This window comes from Mustela lutreola, chromosome 1 (genome assembly GCF_030435805.1).
Source record: "Mustela lutreola isolate mMusLut2 chromosome 1, mMusLut2.pri, whole genome shotgun sequence".
NCBI classification, from domain to species: domain Eukaryota; kingdom Metazoa; phylum Chordata; class Mammalia; order Carnivora; family Mustelidae; genus Mustela; species Mustela lutreola.
In genome coordinates, this window is record NC_081290.1 from 142,058,624 (window position 1) to 142,079,004 (window position 20,381).

A 20,381-nucleotide genomic window follows, 5' to 3' on the forward strand; every position below is an offset into this window, starting at 1 on the left:
TGGCCTTGCAGACATATATTTTACACTCCTCTTGACCGCAACACCTCCCCAATTCCCTAGAATGGTGCTAATAGAGCTAAGCACTTCACAGCTGTTATTTTATGTAACCCTCACAGAAACTCCCTGGGGTTGGCATTCTTATCTTCATTTAATGATGAGGACTCTAAGGTTCATCAGAAGAAAAGAACTTGTCCAAAGTCACACATTTACTAAAGGGTAGAACAGGGCTTGGAACCAGATATGAATTTAAGTTGCCATCCTACCTCCCACAATAATAAATCCTTGCTACTAAACTTAGCAGAGTATAAATGATCAGAGACTTCCATTTAACCCCTGAGTTTCCACTGACCTCAAAGTGCATTTTCCTCCATCTTTAACATAACTTCAACCTATTAATGTGTAAATAAATGAGTTATCTCAAAATAAGTATCTTGAAAAAGTTATAATACGATTCTGCCAAAATTGCTACTGGCAGCCTGAAGACTAAATGCTGGCATTTCTCTGAAGTAATAGGTAAAAGGAATGAATATTTAAGACCGCTCTGTCAGAACAAGTTGTATACAAGTCCCCTGGCAGTGATATTTCAAAATAGCAAAAAGAGATTTGTGAGCACCTGTCAATGTGTGACACGCCTACAGCTCTCCAATTGCTCAGAGGAATATTCCTGTGTCATCATTAGACACTAATAGTTATTGAGCACTCCCATGGCTTCGAGGCAAGTACAGAAGGCCTTTAGGAAGAAAATGGTTTTTTTCATCTTCACAACTCGGAAGGAGAGAGGCCAAGATGGTAGAGGCAACTTACTGGTGGAAAATCTGAAAAGTCACCAGGTCTCACCTCTGTATGATCTGCAATCTTCAGGCCAGCTTTCTCAACTCCAGCTTGTGTCTCCTAATTCCTACTAGACAGGTCACAGGTAGCTCTTGCAAGCAAATTAACTTTGAGGCAACACTTTTTCAGCATCTAGCCAAGAGTCTTGCATCAAAAAGATTCCTGTAAATGTATGTGATTGTTTGTTTTTTACACTTTCTCATTTTTATCACTTTCCTTGAGGACCTTATGCGACACAGGCATCTTTCTGGGGGAACAGATGATTGTCCCTAACCAAAAGACCAGATGATGTCAAGGAGACACACTCCTCACATAAAATTTTACAACAGTACAGCCAAGGGGAGGAATGCCCAGCACACAGTGAAGAACACATCTCCTGGTGAGACAAGATTTTGCTAAGTTGCATACTTTGGTGAAAGGCCCTCAGGAACACAAAGCTGTATCAGACTCAAGAATACCTCATATATGCAATCAAATATGGAAATGAAATAATATATGTAAAAGTGCTTTGTAAGCTATGAACAGCCAAGGGCCAATAAATTCCTCCTATTATGACGTGACTATTACAAAAGCACAAATCTGAGGAATAGGTAGTTGTATGGTTTGAAAAGACCTGGTCTGGACAGAAGTGAACTTCAGTAACAGGAAGGAAAGAGGGGAGAACTTTCAGAGGATATAAGAGAAAGGCTAAGCAACAAAGCAATAAATGGTGAGGGGGGGGGTAAAGAGCTCCAAATTAGCAAACTCCCACTCATTTCAAAAGACATGTCTTCAACGTCAGGCATGGGTCTATGTCTTGGGATATATGGCCAAAGAAAGCCAATACTAATACAGCCAAAGATCCCTGTACTTCGCGGAGGTCTACATTCTTACTCAGGGAGAAAGTCAATGAACAATACACATTTAGCAAATTCTAGTATGTTAGAAGACACATGCAGGGAAGCAGGCTAAGGAGGATGGACAGTATAGAGGGTTTCCAATATTTTAAGCTTAAAAGATGAGCCAAAGAACAGGAAGAGGTCTGATTTCGAATGGTGTTGCTCAAGAACAACATCCAATTACAGGAAAAATGAGGAAAATGATACTCTGTATGAATTAAATTTGCGTAAAATTTGATAAATACAAATTGCTGAGGAACATATAGCTCATTTTCAAATTTCTTCTCCTTCCCCCTTGTTCAAAATTATTGACAAAAATGTACTACCTAGGATATTTACAGAGGAAGATATAAAAGACTTAACCAGAAGCAGAGCAAAGGGAATTCTAAGAGACAAGAGCAAAGCAAAAGACCACAAGAGTAGCTGCAAATCAGCATCTCGGGAATGGGCTAATTCATCAGGACTTTGGTACTCAGTTTTGTTCTTAGGAAAAGCTGGCTCTAGGTCAAGGATTATATATAGGTTTCATTTCTGGTACCAACCCCAAACAACTGGCAGAGTGTCCCTGCACCACTACATTGATGAAGACTTCTGGGTCCTGTTGAAAATGAATTCCACGTTTCTTGCACAGGCTCAAGACAGAGTGTGGGCATGCAAGCCCCGCACTGGCCTTTCCTTCCCTAAGTAGATCTTGGTGCTTAAAAAAAAAAAAAAAAAAAAAAAATCAATAAACATTCACCAGCCCCCTACTAAGTGAAAGGTAACATCAAGAACAGTGGAGAATTTGGAAGCATAGAGCTTGGTTCAGATCCTAAAGGAGTTTATAATCTAGAAGAAGGTCAAACATATAAAAGATAACATTAGAAGGCATCAAATGCCTAAGTTTGTAAATTTCAGTCCAGAGATTCGCGTGCCAAGAAATTGCTATAGCAAGAGATAGCCAAGAAAGTCCTAATGGAGGACAAAGACTCTGAACTGGGCTTGAAGAATGCACATCGCTGAAATAACTAGAAAGAGGTAGGGCTACTCCCAGTAGAGCTGGACCAAAAAGAAGTAGTAGGATGTGTTCAGGAATGAGAACAGGCCAGTGTAGTAACCAGAGCACAGCACCTGCACCAGATCATAGATGGATGCCTCATGTATCACTCGGTATTCTCTGGAGAAACAGAACCAGTAGGAGATTTTACACACACACACACCAGACAGAGATATTTATCATAAGGCATTGGTTCATGCAATTATGAGGGCTGAGAAGCTTCACAATCAGTCAGCAAGTCAGCACTGTCAGCAAGCAGGAGAGCCAATAATATAGCTCAAGTTCAAGTCCAAGTTTGAGTCTAAAGGCAGAGAAGATTGACAGCCTAGCTCAAAGACAGGCAGACGAAGAGTGTGAATTCTTCCTTACTCGGTCTTTTTGTTCAATTCAGGTCTTCAACAGTTGAATGAGATCCACCCACAATGACAAAGGCAATCTATTTTACTCAGTATACCACTTCAAATGTTAATCTCATCTAGAAACACCCTCACAGACATGCCCAGAATACTGTTTAACCAAATACCTGGGCCGATCAAGTTGGCACATAAAATTAATCATCCCACTTTGAGTTGAATCATTACCAGTAGATTACAAAGGACCATGATCAGTGACATGGGCAAAGCTGTATTTTATAAAATCAAACTGAAAATGGTATGGAAATGGAGTAGAGAAAGAAAAACTGGAAACACAAACAAGATAAAAAATATAATAATTGGGGCGCCTGGGTGGCTCAGTGGGTTAAAGCCTCTGCCTTCTGCTCAGGTCATGATCCCAGGGTCCTGGGATCCAGCCCCACATCAGGCTCTCTGCTCAGCAGGGAGTCTGCTTCTCCCTCTCTCTTTCTGCCTGTTGCTCTGCCTACTTGTAATCTCTGTCAAACAAATAAATAAAATCTTTAAAATATATATATATATATATATAATAATTGATCGTGTGATAGTAAGAGGTAGATCATCAACAAACACACACATGCAGAATTCGATTTGATATAAGGTATTCTGCTACATGATTAAAACGCAGAGTTACTCTTAAGTGCCACCCAACAGTTTAATTTGAGTTCTGGATCCAAATATAGACCTCTCCAACAGGAAATGGAGAAGCAAGCCTAAGGTCCCAAAGTTCAGCAAGGAAGATGCAGATTTATAAATTATCCACATAAGGAAGACAGCCCAGTTGAGAGTTTGCCCCAGGCAAGCCTATATGGACAAGCTCTGAAGACAGTTGGGCTTGAGTCAGGAAGCCTCACCAAACCTACTCATTTTGTGATTCATTATGAAGGAATGACCACTCCTCAGTGACAGACTAATCCTAGAACATGATCAAGAGGTAGGATTACTTTAAGGGAAGAAAAGAGAGGCAGCAACACAACCAGGCCCCAGACCTAAACACAAGTTACAAGCAGATTCATCCAGAGCTCCAGGATCTGCCTGCCTCTCAAAAAGGACATGCAAGGTCCTGAATGGTCACACAGTGGAGAAGTACTAGGAGAAAACTCAGAAAAGGTCAAACTTAATCAAGCTGATAAGAAATTTGCATTAAATAGTGTTCTCTGAGGCAAATCAGGGCCAACAAGTCCCATTGCCAGATTTTTTCACATGCGTTTAAATGTCTATGTCTTGCTTAAAATAAGCGAAATGTCAACATTTTGTAATACACACAAATAGGAGAGATTTTAAACACTCAACTTAAAAAACTGACTTCATGTTACAGAATAGACGGTAAGCAAGAATACATTAGACAAGCTGTATCTCCCCACAAGAAGATCAAAATAAGAGCATACACAAACTATAAAGTACTCCATGTCCTAAGAAGTCGTTTTTGGTGGGGGTTTTTTGTTGTTTTGTTTTTCCAGATTTTATTTATTTATTTATTTGACACAGAGAGAGAGCTCACAAGTAGGCAGAGAGGCTGGCGGGGGAGGGGGGCGAGGGGGCGGGGGGTGGGGGGAGCAGGCTCCTTGCTGAGCCAAGAGCCGGATGTGGGGCTCCATCCCAGGACCCTGGGATCATGACCTGAGCTGAAGGCAAAAGGTTTAACCCACTGAGCCACCCAGGCGCCCCCTAAAGGCATTTATAAAATACAACTTATATCACCATATACTTACACATGAATACATGTATGTGTATATATATGTAAACATATGTGTGTACATACAGACTTGTTTTTTTCTATACTCATTTTGATACATTACAAAGAAATCCTAAAATGGATGAACTCCAGATACAAATTTCATGAACACAAACCAAACAGAAAACACTCATTTTGGGGAATGACATATAATCCTCTCATTTAATGGTTATGAACAAAGCTTGGACTCAACAAAAATATTAATCTATTCTCTAAGATAGTCAATAAAAACTTTGCCACATGAATTCCTGAAATGTTCGTGCTTCAATGACCCTGAATCATGAAACTTAGCCAAAGCATCTTATTTCATATTTTCGCACACATTTAACAAAAGTAAAATCCACTCCTGGTACTTTCTATAAACCTGAAGATCTTAAAATTGATCCATTACCAGTATTTCAACAAAGGTAAATTAACGATACAAGAAGAGCTAAAATACACTCACTCTGTTACTCTGCGAAACCTAGTGGATTCTCTGAACTCCTTAAAGGCATGTCCTAGAATAATGTTCTTAAGAAAATGTTTGGGGAAAAAAAAATGCTCCATAAAAACTAATTAGCAGCTCGTCCACCAACTGGAGAGTATTTTTATAGCTGTTATCAATTACTACCTTCTCTTGGGGAAAATATTAAAACCAAAAAGAACCGGAAATGAGGCTATACTCACCTAATAGCTCAGAGCCTCTGCTACTATGACCTCGTGGTACACTGTCTGATCACGTATTAATCGTTTCTATCTTCGGTCTTACACATTAAGAAAAAAGGTACTAATATAATTTTCAATGGTGGAACCTGTTACAGGAAGTATAAATTAGAGAAATTTAATATCTTCTTGTCTTTAACTTTCACAAAACTTTCCTACAGAAAACACTCACACAGGCCTACTTTAAGAATGTTCTCTAAAACACTGTACTTAATATAGAAAAATGGGAAACAACCCAAATTTCCAACAATAAGAAACTGTTTAAATAACCTGTGATGTGGGGCAGGTGCCCCACAGTGGCTCAGTCATTAAGCATCTGCCTTTGGCTTAGGTCATGATCCTGGGATCCTAGGTCCTGGGATGGAGCCCTGCACTGGGCTCCCCACTTGGCAGGCAGCCTGCTTCTTCTCCCTCTCCCACTGCCCCTGCTTATGTTCCCTCTCTCGCTGTGTCTCTCTCTGTCAAATGAATAAATAACATCTTAAAAAAAAAAAAAAGGAGGCTTTCGTCCTGAGCTTTAAATAAACAAATAAATAAATAAATAACCTGTGATGTAATATTATAAAGTCAGAATGCTCTGTATGTATGGTCATGGAAACACTCTTAAGATCTATTAAGCTAAAAAGAAAAACCAAGTTGAAAGCTGTTTACAGTAATATTGTAATATGGAGATAAATTTTGAGGAAAAACCATACAGCAGTTTCTCCAGAATACAAGATTACAGTACACTTTAAATTTCAACATAACATATTTCTATAATATTTGAATGCTGAATAATATGTATTATGTGTATAATCAGAAAAATTTTCACTTTAGGTTATTGATCTACTTCAAGGGGAGTAGGAGAAAAACTTAGGATAAAGAGAAAAGGTAGGGTGTTAAAAACTTTTTTTTTTTTAAAGATTTGTTTATTTACTTTAGAGAGAGAGAACATGAGCAGGAGGGGCAGAGGGAGAAAGAATCTGAAACCACTCAGAGCACAGTGAGCTGAGCCCCACATGGGGCTCTGTCTCATGAGCCCAAGATCACGCCCTGAGCTGAAACCAAGAGTTGGACGTTCAACCAACTGCGACACCCAAAAGCCCCAAAACTTTCCTAGAATTGCTCTAAAATAATATCCATCTCTCCCTCTCTTTTAGAAAAGTTATACTCTTATTCTTAGAACTTCAATATTAAGCAATACACATAGATACTGGAAAAGCCCTCTGAGCATCTCCTGTTAGTCACAGCTTCTCAGGATAAAAGTTTAGCCCAAATTTCAGTATTTATCAGATTCAATTGGATTCCTAAACAGTTGCAGACAAACTGCATTAAGTGTCTTTAATTCTAATTAAAAGTTATTACAGAATTAACAAAAAAGGTTCAGAGTCTTCAGACTCTAAAGATATTTGAAGGTTTTTCTTCATGGAAATACGAGGAGTTAGAGATAACTACTCTCGAATCAGCAGCTCCATAACCTATTCAAACTCTATAAAAACTAGATAAAAACAGAAAAGAGAATTGTCTAGAAAGGTAGCTCGGAAATAACAAGTATGGGGAAATTTTCCACCTGCCTGGAGCAGGGTATGAACTCACACTAGAAATTTGTCTCCACAGTCATGGAACCTTGACAAACATGTGAACTCCCATACCTCAATTTCCTCACCCGCAAAATGAAAAAACAGGGCAGAAACCATCTCTATAGTCCTTTCAGCTCTAAAATTCTGAAAACACACCCTTACCCTATCCTGGCCAAAGGATTTCTTTTAATTATATACCTGCAGACATCATAGAATACAAGGGTTAGAGTTGTAAGGTACATGGCCAAAAACAGCAGACTTCTGCATGGCTCCTTTCCATCCCCGAATTCCATTCCCCAAAAGCAGCTCCTTCAACTTTTGAAGAGGTTTCTTCTGGTAATTACTTCCACATTGGTAAATCACACACTTATGTTAGTGTTTCCTAATTTTTTTTTTAATTTTAGACAACATCAAAAGTTCTTTTCTCAATTATTGCAGCATTTATTCACCCATCCCATGTCCCCAGGTAAAGCCACACTGTTGAGATGCAAACAATTTAAAAATTACATATACAGGGGCGCCTGGGTGGCTCAGTGGGTTAAAGCCTCTGCCTTTGGCTCAGGTCATGATCCCAGGGTCCTGGGATCGAGCCCCATCTCGGGCTCTCTGCTCAGCAGGGAGCCTGCTTCCTCCTCTCTCTCTGCCTGTGTCTCTGTCTACTTGTGATCTCTGTCTGTCAAATAAATAAATAAAATCTTTTTTTAAAAAAATTACATGTACATATATGTATGTATATATTTACATACTGTCCTGTCCCCAGGGAGGTCATGTTTTGGTTAATAAATAAAATGTCATTTCACATCCAAACAATTCACAAAATGTAGTAGGCAAAAAAATAAAAGCTTGGCCTCTGGATTAGAAATCCTGGATTTGGGTCTGAGTCCACCATATACAGGACAAAGAGCAGGAAAATATGAAAATGTGTTAAGAAAGCCTAACTCAAAATTGGATTTGGGAAGCCATGAGAGGAGGGCTCTGATACATGTACCACGTGTGACCACACTTGTGGTCACAGCTTGGGTAGTCCAGAAGGAGGAAGGTTTGCTCTCAGCCCAGCAATACAGCCAATGAGAAGCCACCACCACTTTAAACTCTCATTTTCCTCTAGTGAACTTTTGTTCAAAACAAAACCCCTCCCAACTTCCTCCTTTCCTCTGTAGGAAAAGAGGCTCAGTTGGTTAAGTGCCCACCTCTTGATTTTGGTTCAAGTCATGATCCCAGGGTTCTGAGATCAAGCCCCGAGTTGGGCTCTGCGCTATGATTCTCCCACGCTCTCTCTCTCTACCCCACCACAGCCTAAAAAAGAAAAAAAAAAAAGGACATTCTCCTCCTTTGTTCTCTGGACCTGCCTATGGTTCACCATAGTTTGCTTGTCCCAAATTGCAATTTTTCTGCTATTCGCATATAAGCTCAATTTTGCTGGCTGAATAGTTTACAATTTTTCTTTTAAAAGGTTGACATCTCGGGACGCCTGGGTGGCTCAGTTGGTTAAAAGGTTGACATCTCATGGTGTCAGAAGTGGGAACTGAAGGAGACCCCCCAGAACTATGTGTGGAACACACGTGAGCCCCTGGTACTCTCCACTTCCAAGAGTTGTCTTCTTCCTTTCAATTCAGTAAGTCTCCTCTTGGATTCAATCTCCCTTCATTGGGTTGACCTGATTTTATTCAGGATCTGTTTTCTTTTTTTTTCCTTAAGATTTTATTTATTTGACAGAGAGAAAGAGAAAGAGCGAGCAAGCACACAAGCAGGGGGAGTAGGAGGCAGAGGGAGAAGCAGAAACCCTGCAAAGCAGGGAACCCAATGCAGGACTCGATCCCAGAACCCCGAGATCACAACCTGAGCTGAAGGCAGACACTTAACCTACTGACCCATCCAGGTACCACCAGGATCTGTTTTCTTAAAGGCAACTTTTTGGTGAGTACTCATTTGTTTTCTGAACCTCTGGCTTTATTTTGTTTTTAAGATTGATTTATTTGAGAAAGAGGGGGAAAGAGAAAGAGAGAGTAGGGGGAAGAGCAGAGGGAGAGAATCTTTCAGATTCCTCACTGAGGGCAGAGCCTGACACAGGTCTCCATCCCATTACCCATGAGATCATGACCTGAGCCAAAACCAAGAGTGGGCCACTTAACCAACTGAACCACTGGGGGGGGGGGGGGGAGTCCCTGAACCTTGGGTTTTGAAGTATGGAATCCGAATCCTCTAAATTTTCTTAAGAACTCCTCCTTCTGTGACCCTGATTGGTTTTATGTTCAAAAACTACAGTCCTTCCTCATGAGCATTCTTAACTAAATGGACCAACTTATCCAAAGATAATTTAGATCTCCAAGAGCCATTATGAGGAACTTTCAACCTCCCCTTACCTGCTTTTTTCACAACCAAATTAGAAGACTGCAGCTCTAAAATTAAATACACTGAATGGAATTCCTATTTTCGTTGGTAACTGGAGGCTTCCAAACATATCCAAGATTCTAAAATCGCCTGTTTACAAATACCATTTCTAAATTAACAGAGGTGAACACAAACAATGGAAAGAAGACAAGAATGCTTCTGAGGCCTTTTTCCCCTCCCCTGTCCTCTTCGTCTCCAGTGCTGGCTTCCCCTTCGATACTGTCTTTATCTCCTCTATACCCTCCACTTTCCTAATTCCAATCCCTTCATCACTTCCCTATTTCTCCAATCCTCTCCCTACTCCCTCCTCCCACAAACCTATTAATGCCTGATTTAAAATCAGACCCTCTGGGGCTCCAAATGTGAAGCCCTTAATTTCTAATGTTCCCTGGACTAAAGCTGAACTATGAGCCATGGTCAAAGATTTTCCCAAAGTAACCAAGGATCCCCACGGATTTGTTGAGGAATTTCATATGGTCAGACTTAACAACCTGGCTCCTCTGACTTCATTAGCTAAGCGATATGCTTGTCAGTGAAGGCCAAACCCAAAACTGGATGAATCTGCCAAGTGGAATGATCCCTAAAAGTCTTTAGAATTATAACCTGGGGACAGAGAAACCCCTCACTGCCTAATTGTCAGGGAATAACCAAACTACTTCATTTGGCAGTTACTAGGACTTTCCTAAGTCAATTGGAATAAGATCCAGGCTTATATCCAGAAGTCCAATGAGCCCACACATGATTACAGCCAACTCCAAATTGTTTTTAAAGAAAATTCTGATCTTTCTTTGGATGTTAAATCCACTCAGGTAGGCTTTAACTCTGTTCATTAATAGGCTGAACTGGGATGTTTCTCTTCTACTAAAAGGACAAGGATGAAATGGAAATCTGTATCAACTCCAGATTTAGGAAATTTAGTGATCTAGCTCCCATGCCCAAGATGATTCAACTAAAAAGAAAAACCACTGAAACTCTTATTTTTCAACCCCAACAAATGGAGGCCTCTAAACAAAACCAAAAGCTTCCTGATCTCTACCATTATTGCAAAAAGCCGGGACACTACAGAAAAGACTGCTAGAAACTTAAATGTTCCAGGTGCCTTCAGCCCTCTAACCACACTTTCCAGTGTCCTCCTAATCCCGAATGACAGAGAAACCACTCTCCAGATTCAGAACCAATCTTTCTCTGTCCTTCCCAACACCAGAGCTATACTCTCAGTGCTCATCCCATTAAACAGCCCCTGCCTCCAAGTACTAAAGGAGTTCAAACAGTGGGGCTCTCTAGTAAGCCTCAACAGGTTCCTATCTCTACCCCTAACCCTTTGCTTAGACCCTTTAAGGGACCCTTTTCTATTTAAGAGCCAACCTTTTCTCCTTAGTTCCCCCACCACGACTCATTTTTTGAGCCAAGGTTTCTTAGAAAAATGTGCTGGAATTTCTTTCTCCTGAAAAGGGGAAACATTTCTAGAATTTGGAAACAGCGACCAAAATAGCCAACTAAGTGACTCAAATGACCCTTTAACATCTTTTATTTGCTCCATCCCTGGCAGCATTGGGGCTAATACCATGACACTATCTGTCCCTATTAGATCAGCTACCATCCCCCTTATAGGCAAAATCCTCTACTACTAATGACAGAATCCACAATGTATCTCCTATTAAGATCCAACCAGATCCCCCAAAACCCCTCCTCTGAATTAATCAAAACCACATAAATAAAGAGAACCTTCAAGGCATTAACTCAGTAATAGAAGACTATATATAAGGCCCAGGGTCTCATTATCCCTTATACCGTCCCTACAACACTCCTATTTTACATGGGAAGGAAGTAAATGGCCACAATGAAAGCTTGTCCATGACCTTCGAGCCATGCTGTCACCTGTTGCCCCCACTCCCCATGCTTTATTAGCCCCCACCCCTACTGAGGGCAAATTTTTTTTTTTTTCTGACTAATATATGGAGTGCTTTTTCTAATACCCCAATAGATAAAACACGTCAACCCCTTCCCCCCACCTTCCTTGGGAAGGAGAGCAAAACACCTGGATAGCAATGCCCCAGGGTTTCACTGAAAGCCCTTATTTCTTACAAGCTTTAAGGCCTGACCTAGATGATATCAAGTTCCCTAGAGTCTCCACTTTAATACAGTATGTGAATGACTTACTTCTCTGCTCCCCTTCCCAAGCATCCTCGCAAGAAGATGGCATCTATTGCTAAAACCCCTTGCCAGGAAGAGACACCAATTCTCTAAGAAAAAAATTACAATTTGTAGAAATGCAAGTATGATATTTGGAAGATCTAACCTGAGAACAAAGACTGCATCTAAAGCCAATGGCTTTTTGGCACCCTGAACTTCCCAAAGCCCCAAATCAAACATCAGCAGCCAGACAGCTACTGCAGCAACTGGATCCCAAACTTGACCCCATGGCCCAACCCTTACACACCTTGTTAAAAACTACTAAACCAGGGCACCTGGGTGGCTCAGTGGGTTAAAGCCTCTGCCTTCGGCTCAGGTCATGATCCCGGGGTCGTGGGATCGAGCCCCGCGTCGGGCTCTCTGCTCTGCAGGGAGCCTGCTTTCTCCCCTCTCTCTGCCTGCCTCTCTGCCTACTTGTGATTTCTCTTTCTCTGTCAAATAAATAAAATCTTTAAAAATTAAAAAAAAAAAAAACTACTAAATCTGGCCCTATCATCTGAAAGATCCAGATAACATGACTTTTTAAAACTTAAAGTCAAAATAATAATAATAATTTTTTAAACCCAGCCCTTGGACACCCCAATTATCAACTCCCCTTCTTCCTTTCTGTATATGAAAAAGAAGGGAAAACCCTTGGAGCACTCACCTGAAACGTGGGGATGACCACCGGCCCATAGGATATTAGAGCCAACAACTAGACCCTGTAGCCTGTGGTAAACCCCATGCCTCAGAGCTATGCCTGCTACTACCCTTCTTATAAAGGCCACCAAGGAAATGGTCCTGGGATCCCCTCTGACCATCTTTGTGCCACATGCAGTTGAACTCTTAGCTCTCATCATAACCTCTTTTGGTAAGCTGTCTCATTTCCTATGAAATGCCCCTCTCAAGCACCCCTTAGAGCACAGTAATTAATAATTCACCAGAGTAACCTTAGCCTTTATACAACCATAGACAGACCTTTGGAGTGGCCCACCACTTTGAAATGTCATGGCAACAACGTGGCCTCCTTGATTCCGGCAGAGACAAAATTAAAAACAGACTGTTTTTCCCCAAGAAATTATTGGATACCATGCACTTACCTGCTGCTTTGGTTATGACTACGAGCCCAGGGCATTCTAAGCTTGACTCTCAGAAAGCTAAAGGATAGCACCTTGCTATCATTTCTGCAAAGTATGGTGACCTCCAAGGGTCCAAAAGGCACACCTCTGTTGTGGTCCAAAGGAACTTACCTCCAGAATATAATGTGGAGATATTGACTAGAGACACGCAACAATCAGTACCAGAAAGGAAAGATAATACTGGCAATCAGATGGTTGTCCGAAGCATACCAAGAGAAACCTCTTGTTTGGACCACAAAAGAAGCTGGTCCTACCAGAAATTCTAAAACTCCCACTTTTCACCACTGTACATGCATTAAACCACTGGCCTATAAATAAAACGATAATGTTTATGAATCAGTACTGGTAGGGAAATATTAACAAGGCTTCAGAAAGTATTTAACTTAACTTGTCCCACCCACCCAAAAGAAAATCCTGGGAAACCTGTCCGCACAGCTCCTGGGCACTTTAAATTGCCTGAAGAATCATTCAAGTTTGGAAAATGGACTCTATTCAGCTTCTCCCATCTCATGAATATACATAAGTTTTGGTAATCATCTGTATCCTTTTCCACTGGGTCCAAGCCTTTCCAGGAAGACAAGCTACTGCCTCTTCAGAAGCTAAAATCCTACTGGAAAAATCATCCACATATAGCAAACCCCTCTTGATCTCCGCAGCAAAAAGGGAGCTCATTCTACTGGCCAAATATTATGGCAAGTCTGTGCTGTTTAGCCAGTTTTATAGCATTTTCACTGTGCTTATCATCCTCGGTCTTCAGGATAAGTCAAATGAACCAACAACAGACATCAAAACTCAACTGGCAGGCACCTGCCTGGGTGGCTCAGTCGGTTATATGTTTGTCTTCGGCTCAGATCATGATCCAGGATCCTGGGATCAAGCTCCATGTCAGGCTCTCTGCTCACCAGGGAGTTTTCTTTTCCCTCTACCCCACCCCCTTGCTTGCTTGTGATCTTCTCTCACTTTTTTCTTTTCTAATAAAGAAATAAATCCTTAAAAAACAAAAACAAAAAAAACACCCTCAACTGGCAAAATTTGTGGCAACTCTCCAAATACCTTGCTGGTTGATTCTTCTAAAATCTCAGATCCAACCCCTTCGGAACTCATAAACTCTCACCCTTTGAGAACTTTCCAGAGGCCCTGTAAATCTAGCTTCCACCTCTTTTTACCTGCACTTAATAAATGGAGATACACTTCAGTATTACAAATGTCTAATTATATGCCTTGAAAATAATCACGCTCTGGTAGAGCAATCTTTTCACAGTGCACTCCCAGGAGATGAAGACCTCAAACACCACACCCTGCAAACTGGGAATTTTGTTTACTGGAAAAGACCTCTCCAAAAAGATTATTTTCAAATATGCTGGAGAGGCCCTGATCAAGTGTTACTGACCAATCCTTGTGCAGCCAAAATCCAGAGAGTGGACTCTTGGATCTGTGTGTCTCATATAAAGAAAGCCCCCAAACCTGGATGGACCTGTACACCAACTGGGTGACCTCAAATTGAAGATTTCCAGAAACTGAAGCAGACAAGAGCTGAAGCAGACAGCCTTCCCCGAGATGATGGGATCAGGAAAATATTCTTTCTGCTTTTTCTGCCCCTGTTTCCTCCTTCTCTCTCCTGGAGAGACAATGCCCTCCTTCACATTTCCCAGTTCCTCCCAAAAGGGGGAAACGCTTCTAATTGTTCAGATTCTGTTGGATCTGCGCATACAGTCCTGACCCTCGAGTCTTCCTCACAATCTTCTTCATCTCCACTGCAACCACTAACTCTCGCAGCACCTCTCCGGTTTCTGTGGTTTGATTCAGGTTTTCCTGTCCCTGTCTCTCCCTTGAAGTAACTCTCAATACAACTAATGGTACCCATATGGTTGCCCGTTCTCACTCCTACCTTAGGTCTGCTTGCCTTAGCAGAACAACCCCTCTCTATATGGCCTTTGAGAACAAAGTCCACAGAACAAGAGGATTTCTCCCTAACTATTCCTCAAACACCACTGACCCTTTCAAGCCAACAGTCATTTCTGATTGTTCGGATTCTGTTGGATCTGCACATATAGTCCTGATTAAACCCCAATTAACAGCACTACTAGTAACCAAACCCTAGCACAAATCCTATAGGCACCATCTGATTTTACCTTTGGGGAAAACAGGCCTCTCGATGGGCCTATGAATGTTTAAGCAGCTGGCAGACTGGAGGCCAATGCTTGCTAGAATTTCTAACTGTCTCTGTGCACAACCACAATTAATCTGAGCCTCTCATTGGTCTTCCCCATTAAGTCTTCACCACTGCCTTACTCCCAGGAAGTACATAGGACTTTGGATTTGCCTCTGTTGGAAGGGCATTATCTAGGCTGCAGGCACTCAAACCAGTGAAAAAATATGAAAGCAAGCATCTGACACACATGAATAAATTCCTCTGGAGAAACAGAAACCCAAATACATACAATTAAAAAACAAGCATATTGGCTACAACAAATTCCACATCATGATCCATGGTCCTTTGATCTCTTTGGCTAATTACCTTCGGCTTTAGGGTCTTGGTTTAGGACTATTATATAATTGGGGTCATTACTCTGCTCCTCTCATTTTATATAATAATCTTTAAGCTTTGTATTTGGTGCCTATAAGCCTTTGTAGAAACAAGGTACCCAGTAAAGCAATGCTGACTGACTCAATGCATCAAGATCATCTTCAATGCTTACAACCTTGGTAAGATATAGGCTTTAGATGGGAAATGCCTGACAGCTTTCCCTTGTTACTCAAGTGTGGCCTCAACAGTTCCCAATCTGGAATCCACTTCATTTGACATGGGACATGACACCCAGGAAAGGTATAGAAATGTTTCAAGGTACAGAAATGTTTCTAATAAGGAACAGATGACCCAGCTCTTGATCAGTGATGCTCTTAAAGAAAGATCTTGACCAAAAGGGGGAAATGTGAAAATGCGTTAAAAAAAACCTAACACAAAATTGGAGTTGGGAAGCCATGAAAGGAGGGCTCTAACACCCATACCACTCGTGGTCACAGTCTGCACAATCCAGAAGGAAGATTTCCTCTCGGTCCAGCAACAGCAAGCTGCCCTCACCAGCAGCCAGTGAGAAGTCACCACCACTTAGAACTCTCATTTTTCCTCCAAAGAACTTTTGTTCAAAACAAATCCCTCCCAACTTCCTCATCCTTCTATAAAAGGACACCTTCCTTTGTTCTCCCAAATTGCCTTTGGTTCGATATCATTTGCCTGTCCTGAACTTCAGTTCCTCTGCATAAAGTCAATTTTGCTGGCTGAATTACTTACCATTTCCTTTTTTTAAGCCTTTTCCTTTTAAAAGGTTGACAGACATACGTACCTAAAAGTTCCTTAATTTCTCTGAATCTCATCCGTTTTCCTATGCAGTCTAAATATAACAGCACTCACTACAAAATAGTTAAATCACAAAGCACAAATGCAGTACCTATATAAGCACTTTGCTGATCATGAAGCTCTACAGAAAGGTTACTTTCGGTATTTGTCTTTACTAAGAGATCAGATCCCTATAAATGAAATCCCTGATGTTATTGGCCACTCTTGAGCACCATTCCTCTACCGAGGCTGACTAGGAAGTCGCTGAGAGAGAGTGAAATAGATAGAAATTGGGTTCCAAGGCCAGAATCTGAGTGCCCAGTTCTTCAAAGGGCCCATAAATTGCCCTATGAAACATGTGTACACAGAATAAAGATCAAGCACCTAAACGTGGATCTGAGAAAGCAATTTTGTTTTATATTGGCAGGAAGAGGAAGCTTCCTTATCAAAATTTTATTTTAGGTAATACGAGAACAAAATCTCAAAAGTCACTCCTCAGGCAATCCTTGTTTTTTCTCACTTGTGCCTCTCTATTTCTACATAATTTGTTTGCACATCTGCTTTTTGATTTGCAGGCATTACCTATTGGCTTCCTACGAACTGTGTAGAGAAAGTGTGCAGAGCCAAACTTGGGATGTTATCATGCAAAACTGCCCAGTGATGCATTATTCCCAACAGTCCTTTGATTTCTAGTCTTTTACAAGCAATATGACCTATAGTGTCTCTGTGTAGAGGCAAGAAGGAAGCCAGCTGGGCAACTGGGCCTAAACGATGAGACCACTCTAAACCTGTCTCTGAATCTAGTTCACTGAAGCTGGGTTTCTTTTGTCCTTTTCACCCAACCCACACAATTTAATCCTGTTCCGAAAGCGATAGGACAAGCGAAAAATGGGACCCCAAACTTAATGCATTTCAAGATAAGCACAGGCACAATTCTTATGAGCTCCGTACAAAGGGATTAGCTGCAGCTAAAAGAAACCAGCTTTTAATTATCTGAAAAGTTATCTAAAGCCAACAAGTATGCAGCATTAAAATTTATGGACTGGATCTCCTGCATAATGTCTGTCCGGAGGTGAAACACTAATGTGCTCCAAATGTAGACTTCAGATGGGGTATGATAGGTTTGGGCTGGGACAACAGCCTGTCTAGTGCCAAGTGTACAAGTGAACTGGAGGTCAGGCAGGTAACCCCTCCAAGCACGCATGGTACATTAAGGAGAGGAAATCTTTTCTGCCATTAATCAACAGGATAAAGGTGATTAAGCAGGAATTATTTTTCAGTGACCTACATAATTTCATCAGGGCTGCTGTGGCTATTAACAGAGAGCAGATGACTTCCTAATAAGATGAATTTGATAGCAGAGCCCTTCCAGAGAAGCCTGCGAATGGACCCAATCCGTAGGCTTACTACTACTCCTCGGGGTTCTCTCCTGTTTGGGGTTCCTTCCTCCAACCGGGATATTTCCCGTCACTGGATGGCGGAGGCTGCAGTCCTCGCTGAATGGTAGAAGATGGATCAGTTAAGACTCGATGGGATCCAGGTGGATAAAACAAAGCTCACGTGATTCCCAAAGTTCCAAGCAAACAAAACTACACCTGCTACCAACACCTCTCCAAGGCCGGGCTTGAACTAGGACCGCAGCTAGTTCCATTCCCCAGCAGAAACAGGGTTAACAAGGAAGCTTTGTTGGAGTCAGGGCGGGGGAAAGACGGACAGACACGCAGGCACACCGTCAATAACAACCACCAGGACTTGAACGCGGTTTCATTACAGACCTTATGAAATTGAGCAACAGCCACCCAACGAGTCCGCCCTTACACCAGGAGAGTACTGCAAACCTCTGAGTGGCCTCACCTCCGTCTCCTGCGTAAGGGCGAGGTGGCTTGGAGAGGAAAACTGAGCCCTAGATCTCTCCGCTTCTGGCGTCCCTCCCGTAGGACCCCCGCTCTCTGGCCTCAGGGCCCCAGGAACGAGGTGGAGAGTCCCGCTGACATCTTTCTCCGTCAAAACAAGCCGGCTCTCTCTCCCCCGGGGTCAGTCACCGAGTAACGCCCGGTCCCGCAGCTCTGGCAACTGCCGTGCTGCGACCCCACGCAGCAATCTTGTTGGTGATTTTCCCAGCGCAACCCCCATCCCAATACCTGCCCCTCCAGCCTAGTCGGGAGGAATGCAAGGAAAGGACCCGTCTGCTCTCCCCCTCCCTTAAGCCCCTAAATTAAAAGAATCCCTCAAGCGCAAAGCAGGATGCCACGTACCTGTCCGCGGACCCGGCTCCTCCTCCCTCCAAGTGCGGGACTCTCCGGACAAGTATCCCCAAACAGCCGGGAAAGTTTGTGCTGCAGTCCTGGGGACGCGCGCCCCCGAGCCGCCACCCGCGCCGGGCACCGGGTGGTGTGGGGAGCCGGCTCCTCCCCGCCCGGCTCCAACTCCACAAACAGCCAGGCCCCAGGAAGAAAGTAGGAGGAGGGAGAAGGTTGGAGCGCAACTTTTCGACCGTGCGTCAGCGGGTGGCAGAGCCGCGCGGCTCCGGGACTCGGCACCACTACCCCCTCCCGACTCTGCCCTTGGGAGCGCGGGCGGGGCGAGCCGGGGAGGGGCGGGGCCCAACCTGCGCGAGGGCCCAGGGGAGCGCGCGGCCCGGCCCTGTCCGGGCCGCCGCCAGCCCCGCCCCCGCCCCTGCCCCGGGGACGCGCGGCCGCCAGGTGCGCGGGGGCTCTGGCTCCGCCGCGCGGCCGCCTGGCACCGGTTTCCAGGGTGAAGGGGGAGGAGCTTCGGAGGGAAACTTTCCACCGAAACTTAACCCGGCGGCGTGAAGGACACCCCGCCTTTGGGGGCTCGTCTTTGGCCGCAACTGCACCCTTTCGCGCACAGCCGCGCTCACACTCCCCAACCAATCGAGAACATAAATCGGCACTTAAGAACTCGGGTCCTGTGCAGTGGAGGAAGTCGCGACTCCAGGCGTCACGGACGTTTTCGATGTCTCTCTTCCCAGAGATCTCACGGCGGCCGGCGCCACCCTCTCCCCACTCCAGTTTCTCCCCAGTCCAGCCTTTCTTTTTGTCCCTGAGGTTTGAATTTTATAAAATGCTAATACTATCCCAAGAGACCTGAATCAAATGATGGGACCATTCCCCTGTTACTCTACAGGCATATTCTACTGAAGTGGGCAGGGGGAGATTTGCCCTGGGCAGACCTAATGTATCAGGGTTTGGGGGAGCGAGGCAAGGTGGGGAGATGGGTTGTGAGGGGTGTGTTGCCTTTTTTTTTTTTTTTTTTTTAAGATGAGTCAATATTGTTGCAGTTGTGAGTGTATGTGTGCGTGACACACGTTCACTGTCAAACACCCCCACCCCCTGTCACCATGAGGGCTTCTTAATTTGGACAGTTCTACAGCAAAAAGGAACCATCCCCAACTCAGAGGACTCCCCGGAAAATGGGACAGAAGGTTCAGAACCCATTCCCCATCCCCCTCCTTTACCGCACCCCCACCCCTACCACTTGGGTTGGGTTAGAAGGGTTAGTCTTTGGCATTGCCTGAGTAGCAACAGCCTTCCCAGAGCCCAGACCTCCACCCCGGACAGCCCGGCCCCTCCTTTGCCAGCCGCCCTTCATTAGACACTTGGGTCTGTGCCCACTGCCAAACTGGGAAGGGCCGCCTTCCCCATTCCTTCATCTCCCACACCTCCCTGCGTGCTTGGGCAGCATAGTCAATGCTTTGCTTTCTGGACTTTAAAGCCAGGAGAAGGAATCAAATTCTTGGGCAGAGGCCTTCTTGGCATTTTCAGAGCCCTGTGGTTGGCGTGGTTGAAACTTGAGGTAAGCCCAAACCTGAGCAGGTTGGGCCACACCAGGGCTTACAAAGGCGGATGTGGAGATATTTTCCACCTCAGCAGCATCCTGCTGGCACCTTACCAAACTCTACTTTGGAGGAAGCATCTTCTTCCCCTCATTCTCAATGAATTGCATCCAGAGATAACTAAAATCAGGTATATCTGGTTTCAAGTTCTCTCTTGCAGCCATGGTAATGGGATGATGGGAATTTCACACTTCTTTCTAAGGCTACCACTCTGCTGTGGTTCCTGGAAGGCAGCAGGAACAAGGGTTAAACGTGCCTCGATTCCTCTCAGTTTTCACCACCTGTAACAAGAACAGACAGGTGTCTCTTAAGTAGAAAGAGAAGCAGAAAGTAGAGAAGAGGAAGTTCTGCAT

At 43.4% G+C, this 20,381-nt stretch overlaps 1 protein-coding gene across 3 annotated transcripts in view; it reads right to left on the reverse strand.

Annotated features, from left to right (window-relative positions):
* FHIP1A (FHF complex subunit HOOK interacting protein 1A) overlaps positions 1–18,772 on the reverse strand; it is a 235,112-nt gene extending 216,340 nt beyond the window's left edge. For all 3 annotated transcript variants that reach the window (XM_059175474.1, XM_059175482.1, XM_059175466.1), the window contains exon 1: positions 18,428–18,772. The gene's annotated coding sequence lies outside the window, so the exon portion shown is untranslated. The remainder of the gene's footprint in view (positions 1–18,427) is intronic.
* Between the last annotated feature and the right edge of the window lie 1,609 nt (positions 18,773–20,381).